At 40.4% G+C, this 15736-nt stretch overlaps 1 protein-coding gene across 5 annotated transcripts in view; it reads left to right on the top strand.

Moving 5' to 3' along the window:
* LOC136347580 (potassium channel subfamily K member 18) overlaps positions 1-15736 on the top strand; it is a 164882-nt gene that overhangs the window by 24466 nt on the left and 124680 nt on the right. For 3 of the 5 annotated variants that reach the window (XM_066297699.1, XM_066297701.1, XM_066297695.1), the window contains exon 1: positions 9680-9913. The exons of the other annotated variants lie outside the window; for them this stretch is intronic. The gene's annotated coding sequence lies outside the window, so the exon portion shown is untranslated. Of the gene's footprint in view, positions 1-9679; positions 9914-15736 lie in introns of those variants that run through there. 5 annotated transcript variants of the gene reach the window in all.

The following is a 15736-nucleotide window of genomic DNA, read 5'->3' as shown; positions in this document are numbered from 1 at the left end:
ACCTGAGGATAATTATTATGTGGTCTGCTTTGATGTCCCTACGGTAAATACGCAAGTTTCTTATTACCCCATAATGATAACACAAAGACATAACCTAACCTTTTATCTCACTTACTAGACAGAATCTTCGCGGGCAATTTTAAATTTAATTCAAAACAAAACTTGCACTAGAAGACTGAAAAAAATACTGAAAGATAGCCGGTCTTGCATACTATGACCTCCATATAAAAATTTTTCAATTGGATAATCCGTACAGGCGCAAAAAAATAAAAACCAATTTCCCATGTTAATCTCCTATATTCAATGTTCGCTTGGACACCCTGTATGATAAAAGTGCTCTAGCTGAACAAACGTGTCGGAAGTGGTTTGCACGTTTTAAAGCTGGTGATTTCGACTTGGTTGACAAGGAGCGACCTGGTCAGCCAAAAAAATTTGAAGACAATGCTTTGGAGGCGTTGCTCAACGAAGACCCATGTCAGACACTTCAAGAATTGTCTACATCATTGGGAGTTAACTTATCAACGGTAGGAAAACGTCTTAAAACTTTGGGTACGATCCAAAAGGAAGGACATTGGGTTCCATATGAATTGAAACCAAGGGACATTGAGAGGCGTTTTTTGACGTGTGAACTGCTGCTTCAACGGGAAAAAAGAAAAGGTTTTTTGCATCGGATTGTCACTGGTGATGAAAAATGGATCCGTTACGACAATCCGAAGCGCAGAAAGTCATGGGTTAAGCCCGGTCAACAACAGTGGCAAAGCCGAATATCCATGGGTCTAAGCTTCTGCTCTGTATTTGGTGGGATTAGAGGGGTGTGATTTATTATGAACTGTTGAAACCATAACTGGAGACCGCTACCGACTACAACTGAGCCGTGCATTGAAAGAAAAACGGCCGGAACACTCCAAAAGACACGACAAAGCCATTTTGCTGCGCGACAATGCTCGTCCGCACGTCGCAAAACCGGTACAAACATGCCTGGAAAGACTTAAGTGGGAAATCCTGCCCCACCCGCCGTATTCCCCAGATGTTGCTCCATCTGATTATTATTTGTTTCGTTCGATGGCTCATAGTCTGTCTGAGCGGAAGTTCACTTCTTACGAAGATTGTCAAAAATGGGTCGATTCATGGATTGCATCTAAAGACAACGCGTTCTTCCGACGCGGCATTCGTGCCCTGCCCGAAAGATGGTCAAAAGTAGTAGAAAGCGATGGGCGATACTTTAATTAATGTATTTTTTTATTTTCATTTAAAATCAATAAATTTTTTTCTTAAAAAAAACGCTACGAATTCATTCCAACTCCTAATATCATTATTGTTATCACTATTGTCACTCTCATAAGTTGAAGGCGATTCGATACACCGCCGATCCTCAATCGTGACTCATACTCTCCTTTCGGAATCGCGACCATCCACTCCTGCATTTCTTCAATTAAGTTTTAATCACATTTGTGTGCTACAAGTCGGTCGATAAACCGTGGTGACGTTAAGGATTGTTTTAATTCCACGACTTTCGGGGGGTCCCACGTGTTTACCTTGCTAAGCAGGTGTCTGGTTCGTCCTGGACTCTGCAAGTGCAACGTCGGTGCTTCGAACCGACAAGTATTACAAGTGGTGCTCGGTCTCGTACAATAATCGCGGGTGGTACCTCCAACCTCCGAGGAAGGAACCCCTGCAAATCGCTCAACAATGTTGTCGCTGACGTTTGTGTTAACGCGAAAAATTTGCATATTCAGGAAAAGCTACCAACCCCCCGAAGAACTCGGGAATTGTTCTTAAATGCTGTTTAAATTGCATTTAGATGTTTGGCGGAATATTGTTTGGAGTAAGGCTGTTAAACCTCCTAGTGCGGTAAAATTTACTACAAATTGATAGCGCGGCAATTCCCAATCTGGTTTTTTAGGGGAGGATGGTGAAAGCGTGGTCCATTCCAAGGTCATTCTCTACTTGGCCTCAGTAGCGAAACGGCGATTCTTGGCACGCGGTACTCTTTGAACTAGTCGGTCTCACACGCGTTACTAATTTCCCTGTTCGGATCTGCCCCTGAATAAATAATGATGAACATGCGAGGAGAGGACGTAACGTAAAATTTACGACACGCGACCACCCATCGTATCCCAAAGGCCGCGCCCGCTCTATGGTCGGGCACAACGAGTTCCCCGTTTGCATTTGCCCCCTTTTCTCCGGGATGTCGGGAACTACTTGGAGCTGCAAACTTCTACTTACCCGAATGAAACAATTTAAAGCCAAAACCCCGTGGTGATAAATACAATTTTCAATTAGCAGTATCGATATGATACAAGCGGGGCGAATAAGCGGAGGAGAAATAAAACCGGAAACGACGGTAAATTCGCCAAACTTAATTCCTCGAATTGTAAAAATCTCGCCTCAGTTGATTGGCTGGGGATCCGAGATAAGAAAATCTGGCAAGTTATGCCTTTTCTCGAGCAGATGCATTAAGCGCAATTTCCTTTTTCCATCCCCGAAAACTATTTGCTAATTAAGTCGAAACTTATACAAAAGATCCGGCTGTTGCCTAAACTATCAATTCTTGGAATAATCTCCAGTTAGGAGTAACGACTCCGCTCTACATAACTAAATTATTAATCCCGAATATATTAAGTGGGATTCTCTCACGTTTTGTAACCGGATTCTATCCTTCGTCTTTAATATTAAGGCCGTCGTCCCGGAATATTAACTCCCCAGACAGATGGCATCAGATTGCAATAAGTTACAATTTGATAGTCAAATATATAGACCTTGAGAGTTATGCGCTTACCGGTTTTCTGGAACTCCAAGATATTATGCTCTGCTCGATTGGTGATGAGGAAGATGTTCAGCGCGAAATTCGGAAGGTCGACTTTCGAAAGGTGCAGGGAAGAACTGGAGCCGAACTTCGAAAAAAAAAAAAAAACTTAAAAAAAGGTTCCAAATTACTTGAAAACATAGATACCAAACGTAAACACAAAAAAATTATACTTTTAATAGACGTTCGAAATGACCACCATTGACTTGCATGCAAAGATAAATCCGACGCAAGAAATTAAAATCTACTCTATTCATTCTTCGTCGTTCTTTAAAATGTTCACTGCATTTTGAATTCGTCCCCATAGTTCCTCTTCACTATTTATGGCCGTGAAGTATACCATGGACCTTGGGAGTCCCCCATAACAAATAATCCATCGGAGTTAAATCCGGTGAGCGCGGTGGCCATGGTGCCGGAGCATCATTTCCTCTACCTATCCATCTTCGTGGGTACTGCTGATTTAAACAGTTGCGCACATTTATGGTAAAATGTGGCGGAGCACCGTCGTGCATGAACCACATATCTTGCCGAAGTTGTAAAGGAAGATCTTCCAATAATTCTGGCATTGTATTTCGAATATGTTCCATATAACTTTCACCACTTAATCGGGGCGGCAAAGTGACAGGACCAATAATAAAATTGTCAATTGTTCCTGCCCACACATTAATCTTAAATTCATGTTGATAATGTACCACTTTGTAGTACATTAAAATTATTGTTCAAGACATGCAGCGAACTTTAAGCTTCAATATCTCAAGAAGAAGCCTCGTAGAGATTTTTAACAAGAGACCTTTTTTCTTTAAAAAATGTAGGAAAACACAGGTTTAGTAATAAATAAATTTTATACCGGGTGATGAAAAAGTTATACCCTTTTAAAGAGGGTTGACAACGCCCTCTACATTGTGCATCGAAAATGTAAACGGATTCTGATTTCTCATCCCCAAAAACCGCTCGACACGACATTTTGTGTAGATAGCAGCGTTACCAACCAAGAAATGAATTTTTTTGCTTTTTTTTGTTTTCACTTTGACGCCCTGTATTTCGAAAACCGTCCACTTTTGGACTAAGGTAAATCGTCATGTTTTGACCTCAGAAATCTGTGGTAGAATTTTGTACAGACCTTTTAGAGACACCCTGTATACGTTTTTCCAATCTCTCTGGCAATTTGTGGATGCCACGCCAGAAGAACTGTTGTTCTTTTGAGGCAAACCGTTCATCGAGCCATTTTTGAACTGTTTCGTAAGAGGCGAAGTGCTCTTCTGCAAGAGCGTGTCCCGTCGATGCAAATAAGTGATAATCGGATGGTGCTAAGTCGGGTAAATAAGCCGCATGCGACAGTATTAGGTCGTGTAGTATGAAATGAGTAGATTCTCGAAATGCCACATTCAACTGCGAATAACTTCACTCTAAATCTACATTTGGACTTGACTTTTTTATGTGGAAAAGGCACGTTCTTCCTCTTTCGATCAGAGTTTAAAGCGTTAAAAATTATTGAAAACTTTTATTTTTATAAAAATTTCTGTGCGGCCATGCAAAATAGTGAAATTCGTGCGTTAATGAAATATGAGTTCCACCACATGGAACCACAACAGCTCAGACGGCTCGCAATATTAATGATGCGTTTGGTACTGAAGTTACTTCACAGCAAACAGTATCTCGTTGGTTCATGAAATTTCGTTCTGGCAATTTTCTCCTAACAAATGAACCACGTGGACGACCTGAAACTCAAGTGGACAACGATCATCTGAAAGCCCTGGTGGAAGCGAATCCACGTCAAAGTGCGTTCGAATTTTCGTTAATATTCAGTGTAACCAAAAAAACAATGTTGACTCATTTGGCTGAAATTGGTGAGGTGAAAGAGCTGGACAAGTGAGTACCGCATGAGTTGAGCGACATACAGAAAGAACGACGTCTCGAAGCTTGTGCTTCTTTGTTGTGCCGGTATAATAACGATCCATTTTTGATTGTTACTTGTGATGAGAAATGGGTCCTATATGACAATACCAGACGTTCATCGCAGTGGTTGGATCAAGATGAACCACCGAAACATTGTGCGAAAAAAAATCTTCATCGAAAGAAGCTTATGGTGTCCGTTCGGTGGTCCAACGCAGGTGTCATCCATCACAGCTTCATGAAACCTGGTGAATCGATTACGGCTGATGTCTACTGCCGACAACTGACCGAAATGATGAGGCAACTGACGGTTAAGCAGCCAAGATTAGTTAATCGAAGCGCTATTGTTGCACGACAACGCTCGGCCGCACACCGCACAAGTCACTTTGGCCAAGCTACAGGAGTTGGAATTGGAAACTCTTCGTCATCCACCGTATTCACCCGACTTAGCACCCACTGATTACCACTTCTTTCAAAATTTGGGTAACTTCTTGGTAGGGAAAACATTCAACTCCGACGAGGCTGTCGAAGCTGCCTTCCACGAGTTTATCGACTCCCGGCCTGCAGGCTTTTACAGCAGGGGATTCAATGAACTTCCCGTTAAATGGCAGAAGTGTACTGATAATGGTGGTGCATATTGGATTGACAATAAAAGCATTTCATATGAAAAAAAAATGACTAAAGTTTCAATTCAATTCTACTCATTTCATACTACACGACCTAGTACTTCACAATGAAACGTCCCAATCGTTTCCTTCACCAGTTCCGCAGTGTGTGATGGTGCATTATCATGAAGCAATATCACCATGTGTTGCCGTTCTTGATATTCTGGTCGTCTTTCACGCAAAGCTCGATGCAAGTCCATCATTTGCTGTCGGTAACGTTCAGTATTAACTGTTTCTCCAGGTTTTAGCAGCTCATTACGCCTTTTTGATCCCACCAAGCACAGAGCATTGTTTCCCGTCCATGTCGATTTGGTCTTGCTGACGATGCCGATGGTTCGCCTGAAGTTACCCATGATTTTTTACCTTTGGGATTCTCAAAATAGATCCATTTTTCGTCACCAGTCACAATTCGATGAAGAAATGACTTTCTGTTATACCCGGCAAGCAACAATTGGCAAGTGGTTTTTCGATTTTCTTGCCGTCTTTCATCGAGTTCGTGTGGAACCCATTTTCCTATCTTCTGAATTTTCCCCGTAGCCTTCAAACGAATGGAAATGGCTTCTCGTGTCACATTTAGTTGGTTCGCTAATTGTTGTCGCGTCTGAGCATCGTCCTCATCTAGCAAAGCTCGCAACTCGCCGTCTTCAAACTTTTTCGGTGGTTTTCCACGCTCTTCGTTGTTGACGTCGAAATTGCCACTTTTGAATTTTTTAAACCACTCACAGCACTGTGATTTTCCAAGGGCATGCTCACCGGAAGCTTCAACAAGCATGCGATGTGAATCTGCAGCCGTTTCTTTTAAGTGGTAACAGAAAATCAATGCTGTTCAATGTAGGCACAAAATTCGACTTACTCAAAGCTATCGCCAACTGTCCTGCAGTATTGAGCCTGTATTGTTATGATCTGAAAATCATCCTCAGATGTAAATAAGAGATGTAGTACCGTAATAACGCGATAAGGTAGTACCTATATTGACCGCTAGGGATATTTGGAGGCAAATTCCGGTTTCATATTTACAGACCTGGCGGACGAAACGACAATTATCCAATCGAAAACGATCATAACTCAAGAGGGTGCGACACACACTACTTCAGACATTAATTTGGGGCCTCATTTATGAGTGATCAGGTGTTTTCGCAAATATCTCCTGACTCTCATGTCTAACTCGACTTTCTTCAATTACTGAAATTTATATTTGTGTTCGCTATATAAAATTTTATAACCGCATCTTCTCACGTGGCTCTCCTCGCTATTCGACGGCATTGAAAGGTCTGCTTGAACGTATTTCATACTTTGTTCAATTGCGATAACTTACAATTGACCTAGTTTGAATATTATAGGTTGAATTCCTATTGAATTGCTTATGGCTTCTCATGCATGGCTCGTTTTTCTCGTTATTTCAAATTTTATTTTATTGTCCAGATTTTTCAACTACCTAGCTAATGTTATTACCAAGGCGAAGTCCCAACTGAATTGGCTTTATCCATTTACAACAAACTTTCCTAAATTCCCTAGAACTTACAAATCTGTCGCACTCCAAACTTCAAAGTTTCCATAATAGGTACGTGAGTTTACTTGGGATTATTAATAAACCTTATCTTATTAATTAGAATTTGTGCAGTTCTTAGATTTTTATGATATTTCCGCTGTTGTCTGAGGAATTAAAGCAGGAATAATTACCGGAGACAAATAATGTACTCCTTGTCTCTGAAATAAGTCTTTAAAGTTTGTTCAAGTTGAAGCCAAATCGCGCTTTAGCAAATTGGGCCATTGAGGGAACAATGCTCCTTTCGAAACTTTATATACAGCAGAGTTTTCAGGCTGCACCTGCAGACATGCTTCGTCTTGTCTTAGGTTTAATGGATTTATATTGGACTAAATATAGCGGACTTTCCTAGCCGATGTCAATGCGAGTCGGTTTATTAATTTTCTCGATTTTTTTAATAATTAATCTCAATTTCAAATGCTTTTAACTTTCGCCTGGATTCCCTTAAGAAAGTGGCTTTTGTAACTGACTGGAAAACTACGAGGAAATCGGGAAAGTTATTAAATGTTCTTTAGCATTTTTCTGCGAGGGAATGTAATTTTCTAAGCAGTTTCCGAGTAATTAAGGAGCATTTTTGCGAGGGGTGTTATAATTACTCTTTGTTTCGGGGAGAGGGAAATGGGAAGGGACACTATAAAGCACCTATTTTACCTAAATAATGTCTTTGAAATTGTTAAACACCGGTAGGAATTGAGATTATTCACTGTGCAATTAACTTAAAATATTCTTAATTTTAATCAATCTAAAAAGGATGAAGAAAAGTTTCTCAAATTTATGCGTAGGAAAACTCAATTTTTAACATTAATTTTAATACTTTTATGAAATCACCATTTAAGCGCCATTGGAATTTTATCAACGATAAAAAGGTAAAAATAGTGGAAAACATCTGAGAATTGAACTCCGGCTTCCATAGCCCCGCGCAGGCGCATTGGCCAGTGCATTAACATACGCTTCTATGACGGAATAGTTTGAATACGTGTAATGACCATAAAACGGTGACTATAAACGCATGTCTTAGGGCAATGGTCGAAGTGTCCGGTGATACGGAAATACCGAGTTCGAGGATCTAAATGTTCCAAACTTTCCTCATTTTTTTTGTTCTGAAAAAACCGTAGTAAACATCGTAAGACTCGCTTGCAGGAAGCGATCGAGACGAAGATCGTACAAGATAACTTTTAGGTTCGGCAAAGCTCGCAAAGAAGTTCCGAAACTTCTGAGCGAACTTAATAGTTTATTATTATATACGATTTTTTTACGAGACATTACTGTTCCTTCGCGGAGACGTTTATGAACCGAGCCACCGGCGAGGGGGGCAAATCTCTCGTGGAACTGTGACCACCAAAAACTAAGCGTAAACCCCGCGTCACACTAAGAGTCGAGCAACCCTCACGCTCACACTCAAGTGAGCGGGACGCCGATTTAAAGGCGTGTAGCCCGAGGGTGACGTTCATTTCAAAATGAACGCTCCGAACGTTTTCCGATCTATTACATTTTGAGCTTTGCTCGAGTGAATAGTATGCCATACGGCTGCAAAAAGATTGAATAATATACACAGTCCATTACCAACGACAAGCCATATCAAAACGTAAATAATGCAAAAAAATATTTAATTCGAGTTTGCTCAGCCACGGCCGCGCACTTAAGCGACGCGGCAGCCAGCCCCGACTAAATCGCAACGTTAACCGTCATAATGGGCGAGATAATGCCACAAAAACATGTGCAACTTAACTGGCCGGTAAGCACAAAGACTTCGTCTCGCAGATTTTCTTATTATTTCCTCTGACGCTGTACGACTCCGATTTATTTCCGGTCAATCTACTAAATACTAGTTCATTATTAAGAGGTCCCGGACAAGCGAGCTTTATTTGACTCCATGCATGGATTGCCTGCTCTGCTATAGAAATAGACTAAAATTCAATATTTGCAGCCTGAAGTTCGCTACACTCCTTTGAGTGCGCCACGAATACAATTTGTTTGAAACTCATACAGCATCCCTAATAATATTGGTCTTTAAACTGGGTCAACTTCGCTTACACTCCAATTGAACAAATATGAAATATGGTCAGCTACCCCGCCCCGTAATATCCAGAAGTGTATAGTGGATTCGTGTCTAGGATATAGCTTTGCATTTTAAGAGAAAAAAGTCATTGTTTTCGAATTTGCTGTTTCGCAACTCCCCTACAGGACCACCCATTTAACTTACTGAAAGCACTGGATGAAACTAATTTTGCAAATTGTATTAAATCGGTTGACTGGCACTTAATTTCATATTCCGCACCGTGTTTCTCTAAAATCATAACACGACAACACAATATTAACTTAAGCATGGGAGGTTTGTGTGGTCGCTGCACACGATTCGGTTGCATTAAACATTGTTGCGGCTTTTTGCACGATGTGTCCTTTCGCGCTCCATCTGAACGACTGTCAAGTTCGAGCATGATTTATCGTTGATAAGCTGAGAAGTTTCCATCTGGGAAGATTTTGGATACATAGAGAGGATAAATTTTGCCAGGAGAATAAGTTTTGATGGAAAACAAATGATCGTGGAATATCAAAAATAGATTTTTCGAATTAACTTTTTCTGGTGCAAGAAACGTCTAGTTGCAGCGGCGGAGCTTGCATCACAAACACAGTTTCTATACACAGCAGTAAGAAAATCAATGGAAACCGCCATCCCCACCGCCGGCCGGCGGCGACCTTCCCCACCACCCCAATTTTCCACCCCTCCATCACGCCCTCCAGCCGAGTAAGTGAGTAGGTTTTCGACCGTCACTGAGGTCACGTGTCGCGACTTTTCCGACGACACGACGACGTATCCGCGACCGGCTTATGACGTAGGATTTACTTGGATAGTGATTTTGCCGGATCACCTAGTGTTTTGACGTAGCGGGTGACTTGACTTACGTGCCTCAAAGCTGGACTTCGCATTGATTGTGATCGCGAATCACAAGGACATTTTTGAATGAGTGGTGGTTTAAAGGATAGACGTATTTTGAACAATCGGTGAGTACTCGAATCACATAAACGACGATCATTAAAAAACGCTCAGTAGGGTTTGAAATATGAGGTACGTCTTGGACGAATTTATCTGTTATCAATCCGGTCAGGTGTTTGATAGTAAAAAGCTTAATCGACGCCCTACGTTTAGTGTTCCCGTTTCGTGCAAGTTTCTATTAATGATCATCCATTCCAAGCCCGAATTGTTGCTTGCTCAATGCTTGAGAAACTATAAAGTCTTCTTCAGATTAAAAGCCGATCAGTCTTTCAGTGTTTATATACGGTTTTCATCAGTGACGGGAAGGAGTGTTATTGAGATTTTCCTGACAGAGAAAGACAGGCGACAGGGATAAAATCACCTTACCAGTCGATTCCAACAAGGGTTTTTCATATATTATGAAAGATTGGCAGCTAAAAGCGATTCCGTACGAAAGGGCATTATTTTTGGTGTCGACGTGAAAGGCGATTTAATGGAAAAAGATCCCACATGTCAAAATTTAATTTTCACGTTGGCATGGATCAATTAAAAATGTTTGTAACTTTTCTCCATTTTGTTTGTCACTACTTTCACGGGGCCAAATCTCCATTTTGGTCGATTAGACCGAAAATCTCATTGACGATAAAGATCACTTTTTTTCTAAAAATTCCAGAATATAGTGAATATGCACATCCGGTATTTTAAAAGTTTCGAACATTCAAATCTCGGATTTTGGAGCCTGCATAGCGGTAACTTTAAAACTAACTCAAATTAGTTGCCTTCGTAAACTTTTAAGTCTCGATTTATTGGTTTCTGATAATAGTACAATTTCAGAGATATGAGGCTGTATTGATTGATTCCCACTTTCGTCCTAAAATAAATATTAAAGTGCTCTGAAATGAATATGCTTTTTGGAGCGCCCAGGGCGTATATTAAATTGAAGTGTCCAGGTGTAGTGTGCAGTCGATATCTGTAAATTAGGGCAAAGAATCAAATTCTAAAACCTTTTACCTGAAAATTTCTTGCAAGGGGAAACTACTTATTGTTGGTAATTTGCGGGTCGATATCTTGGGAACTCCCTTGACAAATTCCTTTCAAAATTAGCTCAAATTCCCTCCGATTAATTCTTCAAACACGAAACCTTCCAAGATATTATATCTCTTAAGATGTTGATGTACATACATATGTACGTATAGCAAGGTATTTTCGCGATTTGGAAGCTCTTTAAAAAATCTTGCAGTGCATTTATACATTTTCTGGACGTCAATTGGCTCAGCAGGGAATCTACATCAGTCAAAACTAGGAACAAAATTTTAAAAATTTTGAGATATTTTTCAAAATTCATAAGCCAAGTGTAAAAGTAGACTCACGTGTATCCAAAGCGTTGATATTTTGGAAACCAGTTGAGTAATTGCCAGAAAAAATAGTTCAAATTAGTTGTTCCTTGATGAGTTCTCTTTGTGTCTTGACGGAGCTTCTGCAAGACGGGTTGTTACATGCACTCATCGCACATATCTTTTGTTGAATTAATCCGGATCAAAGGATTAAAAACTATGTGGGTGGTCAGGCCAGCGTGAAGGTTCAGAAGGGGGTTTGCTCCTTCCTGACTGTGCTTTACTGGTAGTTTCGCAAAATGGCTGCCGAGATAGTTGTGGACTAAATAATTACATTCAAACCGCCCAAGTTGCAGACTCATAGATACGCAAAAATACACAACTTTCGTGACTATACCCGATAAACTTATGATTCACGTGCCGGACAATACGGATAAAAATGAGTAATAGTGAGACAGAGCAAGCGGCTTAGCATTTTACTAGACCAGTCGTACCGCCTAAGCCCCCAGAGGGGGCGTCTGTTCCCTTAACGACTAACATAACAAAAGACTGTTTATATCGGATGGCGCGGTTGCCACGTTGGGTCTAATAACATACGCGTCTCGACAATTACGACGCAAATTCATTATGCAGTAATAATATTAAGTAACAACCGAATTTACATGAACTGAAACATTAATAAATCGCGAAATACGCGGTATTAAAGTTTAAAAGCATTTTCGTTACAAATTAAGTGCTTCTGCAGTCTTTTCCATAAGGCCGACCTACAGCCAGGTGTCTGATTGCTCGGTCTTGATAAATGATTTTACTCGTCTGATCAAAATTGTTAAGATGGAGCGGAGTTCGAAGTATCGACCTTACCGGAATTTTCGGATTCGATGCATTTTATTAAACAAATTAAATAACGTCATGGACGTTTCTTTGCGAGGAACGCTTGCGTGCGGCAGAATTGCCTCCTTAAAAAAAAAAAAGTTAAACAATTTAATTCCTCTATTTTCCCGCTAATAATCTTCGACCCCATTTCCCGCCCTAAACACCATTCCCATGACAAACAGCCGTTATCTGCTGCGAATACTGCAGTGCTTGTGCACTGAGTGTAAATTTCCTTAGGCAAACACAACCGTATTTCTCTAAGAAATTTAATACAGGCAGATATTTTTATATTAAATTGTCTTCGCTCTGTATCTAGCTACACAATATTGTTTACAAGCGTCGCAAATGGAATTTAAAACGGTTTCCCTGTTTGAGTATTATTAAATTTAAGCGGAAGTTGCATAAACCCGAAAAGCGAATAAAATTTTACGTTCTAATGTACGAATGGAAACAAATTTAGTTTAGTTTAATATGTTTCTCTGCCAAGTCTTAAAATGTAACATTAAGCTTTTTGTTCGACATCTGTAAATATACGACCGATTTCCGGTGCATTAGAAAACGAGGAAACTTTCGAGAAAGTTAGCGTTCTCTAAAGTTTATTTCGCTAATGCTTTTTCTTAGACTTCTGGAGATTATCTCTTTCTGCGACCCCTTTTCCACTCTCATCTGAGAAGGTCAAGAGTACCACACCAAATTTTAATTTTACATGTATTTTTGTTCTTGTAAAACGCCAGAGAGAAGGATAAAAAGCCCAATCCCCATCCCCTAATCCGATTAAAGTCGACTGATTTTCATTTATCTCGACTTAGACAAATCCCCATTGATCTGAGATTATGAAGAGGTCGCATTGGTCCCATTGTACAGCAAATTTAATTTACATCAAGCTATAGTTTAAGTATAAATTTACACTTTGGGAGAGAGGGGGAAACTTAGGAGGGAGCACGGGAGATCCGGCAGATTGGTTTGGGTTAGTCAGTCGAATGTCGAAATTTTTCCCTGCAAATTCGTTCATTAAAATAGTTGGTCAAAAACGGTTAGTATCGTTCGGTTGACATGGGGCAAGCGTAAATTAAACTGGGCTTTAACAACCGCAATTCGACGTCAAAACCGCAAAGAAAATTAATATGGAACAACTTTTCCCCTGTGGACCGGAATTGTGGGGGCCATATTTACGACCGAACGCGACAATGACGTATATAAACAATCGTTTCCCTGGTCCTAAATAATAGACACGAGCAGATTTCGCGATTCGGCCAGAATTTCTTCAGGGATTAATTCAACTGAGCCCGCGTGTTTATTTTTCCCAAGTTCCTAAGGGGACGGCACCGCGCGAAACCAATCAAATGCGATTGTTATCAGCCGCTTATGCGCACGGCGGTGCGCTCGTTCGGTAATTACTTAAACAATCTTTTGTGACGGTTGAAAGGCGCTCGAAATTCGAAAATTGATAATTGTCCTTTTCCCTAGATTGTTACCTTGCCGAGGCTTTCCGAAGCGGTTTTATCTTTATTTCGTAAAATTTTAAAGCGACTGTCGGCGAAATTCGATTTAAGGAAACGATAAACGACGAACGGTGTTTGGTGCGGAATAGAATTACATTTGCACTACGAGCAAAGTGCAGAAAATTGTTCTTTCGATACTGAACTTATCGGCTTTTAAAGCGGATTTGACTGGCGATGCATCGCAATGTCGTTTAAGGTTTAATGTGGAGAAAACTGCTTCCACACGAGATCAGCACTCTGATACAGTTATGGCCCTTCAGTTATTTGCTAATCATTCTGGAAGAATTAATTATGACTTATACGAACCAATTTAGCAAATATCTCAAAATGGATTAGGGCATTTTTCTTCGCTATAGCCGGATTGTACCGCGCAATTATTTTTACCATTAATCTGGCTTGAGGGGCAGGTGTGCCCTTTGATAAATTGCCCTCTCAACACAATACCCTACTAGTATTTTAATCACCACTTACTGGGGCTATTAATAAAGTTGTTCTAGGCTGATTTAAGGAGCCATTTTTATTTCCTAAAGTTCTGCCCTTGTGTAATATGCGATTTTCCCCTTAACGCCATTAACTGGTTAGCATCGAGTCCGCAGACATCGGAGGTAATCCTCTTTCTTTTTTTTTTAACATAACTCATTAGGACAGGCTTGGAGAGGTGGAAAAGGAAAGGGCACAAAGAAAAAATCCGGATAATTCGTATGCAAATTTTTATTTGGCTGGGTTCATTAGTTCGTCGTAATTCGACTAACCTTTCCCAACGCCGGGAATGGAGAAACACAATGGGCATTTTTCCGGTGATTTGAGAACTGGGTTAGAACGGAATTAGGTTTAAATTTAATAAGCGCGGGTTTGGTCGGATATGATAATAATTCGAGAAGAACCTAATTGGGGCAATTAGACAGTAATACATGCAGGTGAGGAATGTTAGAAAGAGAGGGACGAAATTCTATTATTTCTTGGATAATCCCAAGCAGTGGATAATGGAGATCTTGATAGATCCCTTTTTAACTCAATCGATGATGCTAAAATATTAGCATCATCGGAAGTTACATCCGGAAATTGGAACAAATTCTTGAAAATCATATCGATTTATTCCTGGTCAAAGAAAATCTTAGACATACGTCCCTCGTCTCTTTAACGAATTATGTCGTATCATTCTACTATGCCGTTAAATCAACATGTCTCAACGACCCCTGATGGGTATACAGAAATCCATTGAAAATTTTTTGAAAATTTTCTCGTCCGCCGCCATCTTAAAACATCTACTGTATCTTTCGATAATTCCGGCTTGTTATACTTGTTGTCGCCCTTCACGTAATCGAGAGGGTCTCTGAGATGGCTTTATGCCGCCCCATGCTCGATTTGTGTCCCTTCAAATTGCGGGACAACATCACTTTTCTTCCTTCCAATTATTTAGTCTAAGTCCTTTTGGTTCCGTATTGTGCTCTTACCAATCCTGATGCATACAAACATTCTAAAAAAAAAGGGCTTTTCTCTTTAGCAAAGAAAATTGTTCCTGTATATTTTCACGTCTTCTCTCGAGGTACTTCCCTTTTGGGTGTTTCGTCTCTTCGTATATTCGTCGTGATATCCGATGGTTTGTTCTGTAGCGTTTGTCCCAAGGTTGGTTTTTGGTGACACAATGGGTCGTTTCCTCGGCAGCCCCGGGTCCGGGCACTCTTCAGTTTTATCGATTAAACATCCGTCCTTCTGCCTCCCGCGTCTGTTACCTTTCTTTCTCTCCGGGGTTAGTTACCCGGACTTACGGGAGGAGGCAGCCAAGGGTCATCACGTGTGGGCGCAGAGAGGTCTTTGACCCCCAAATTTTTGAGATTGGATTATTCAACAATGTAGAAAAATTGAAAAGTCGTGTCCCTCATCCTTCTAAAGAACAAAATCTATTTCGCAGACTTGAATGCCAACAGAAGATTTATTTTGCCAATATTTATTCTCTTTTGTAGTTATTTCTCTACTTTCATTAATTTAACTTCGACGTGTTTGTATAATTTTGGAACGAGGCAAATCTTGAAGATAAAAATTAAAAATTTCCTTAATTAGAAAACTCGTCTATCTCTTCACTCTAAAGTAAAACGAAGTGCCGCCATTTTGTTGTCCGTCGCGTTCCCTTTGGAGACTTTCC

This window comes from Euwallacea fornicatus, chromosome 29 (assembly GCF_040115645.1).
Source record: "Euwallacea fornicatus isolate EFF26 chromosome 29, ASM4011564v1, whole genome shotgun sequence".
NCBI lineage: Eukaryota > Metazoa > Arthropoda > Insecta > Coleoptera > Curculionidae > Euwallacea > Euwallacea fornicatus.
Note: the sequence above shows the minus strand (reverse complement) of the source record. Positions and strands in the feature narration are given on the sequence as shown.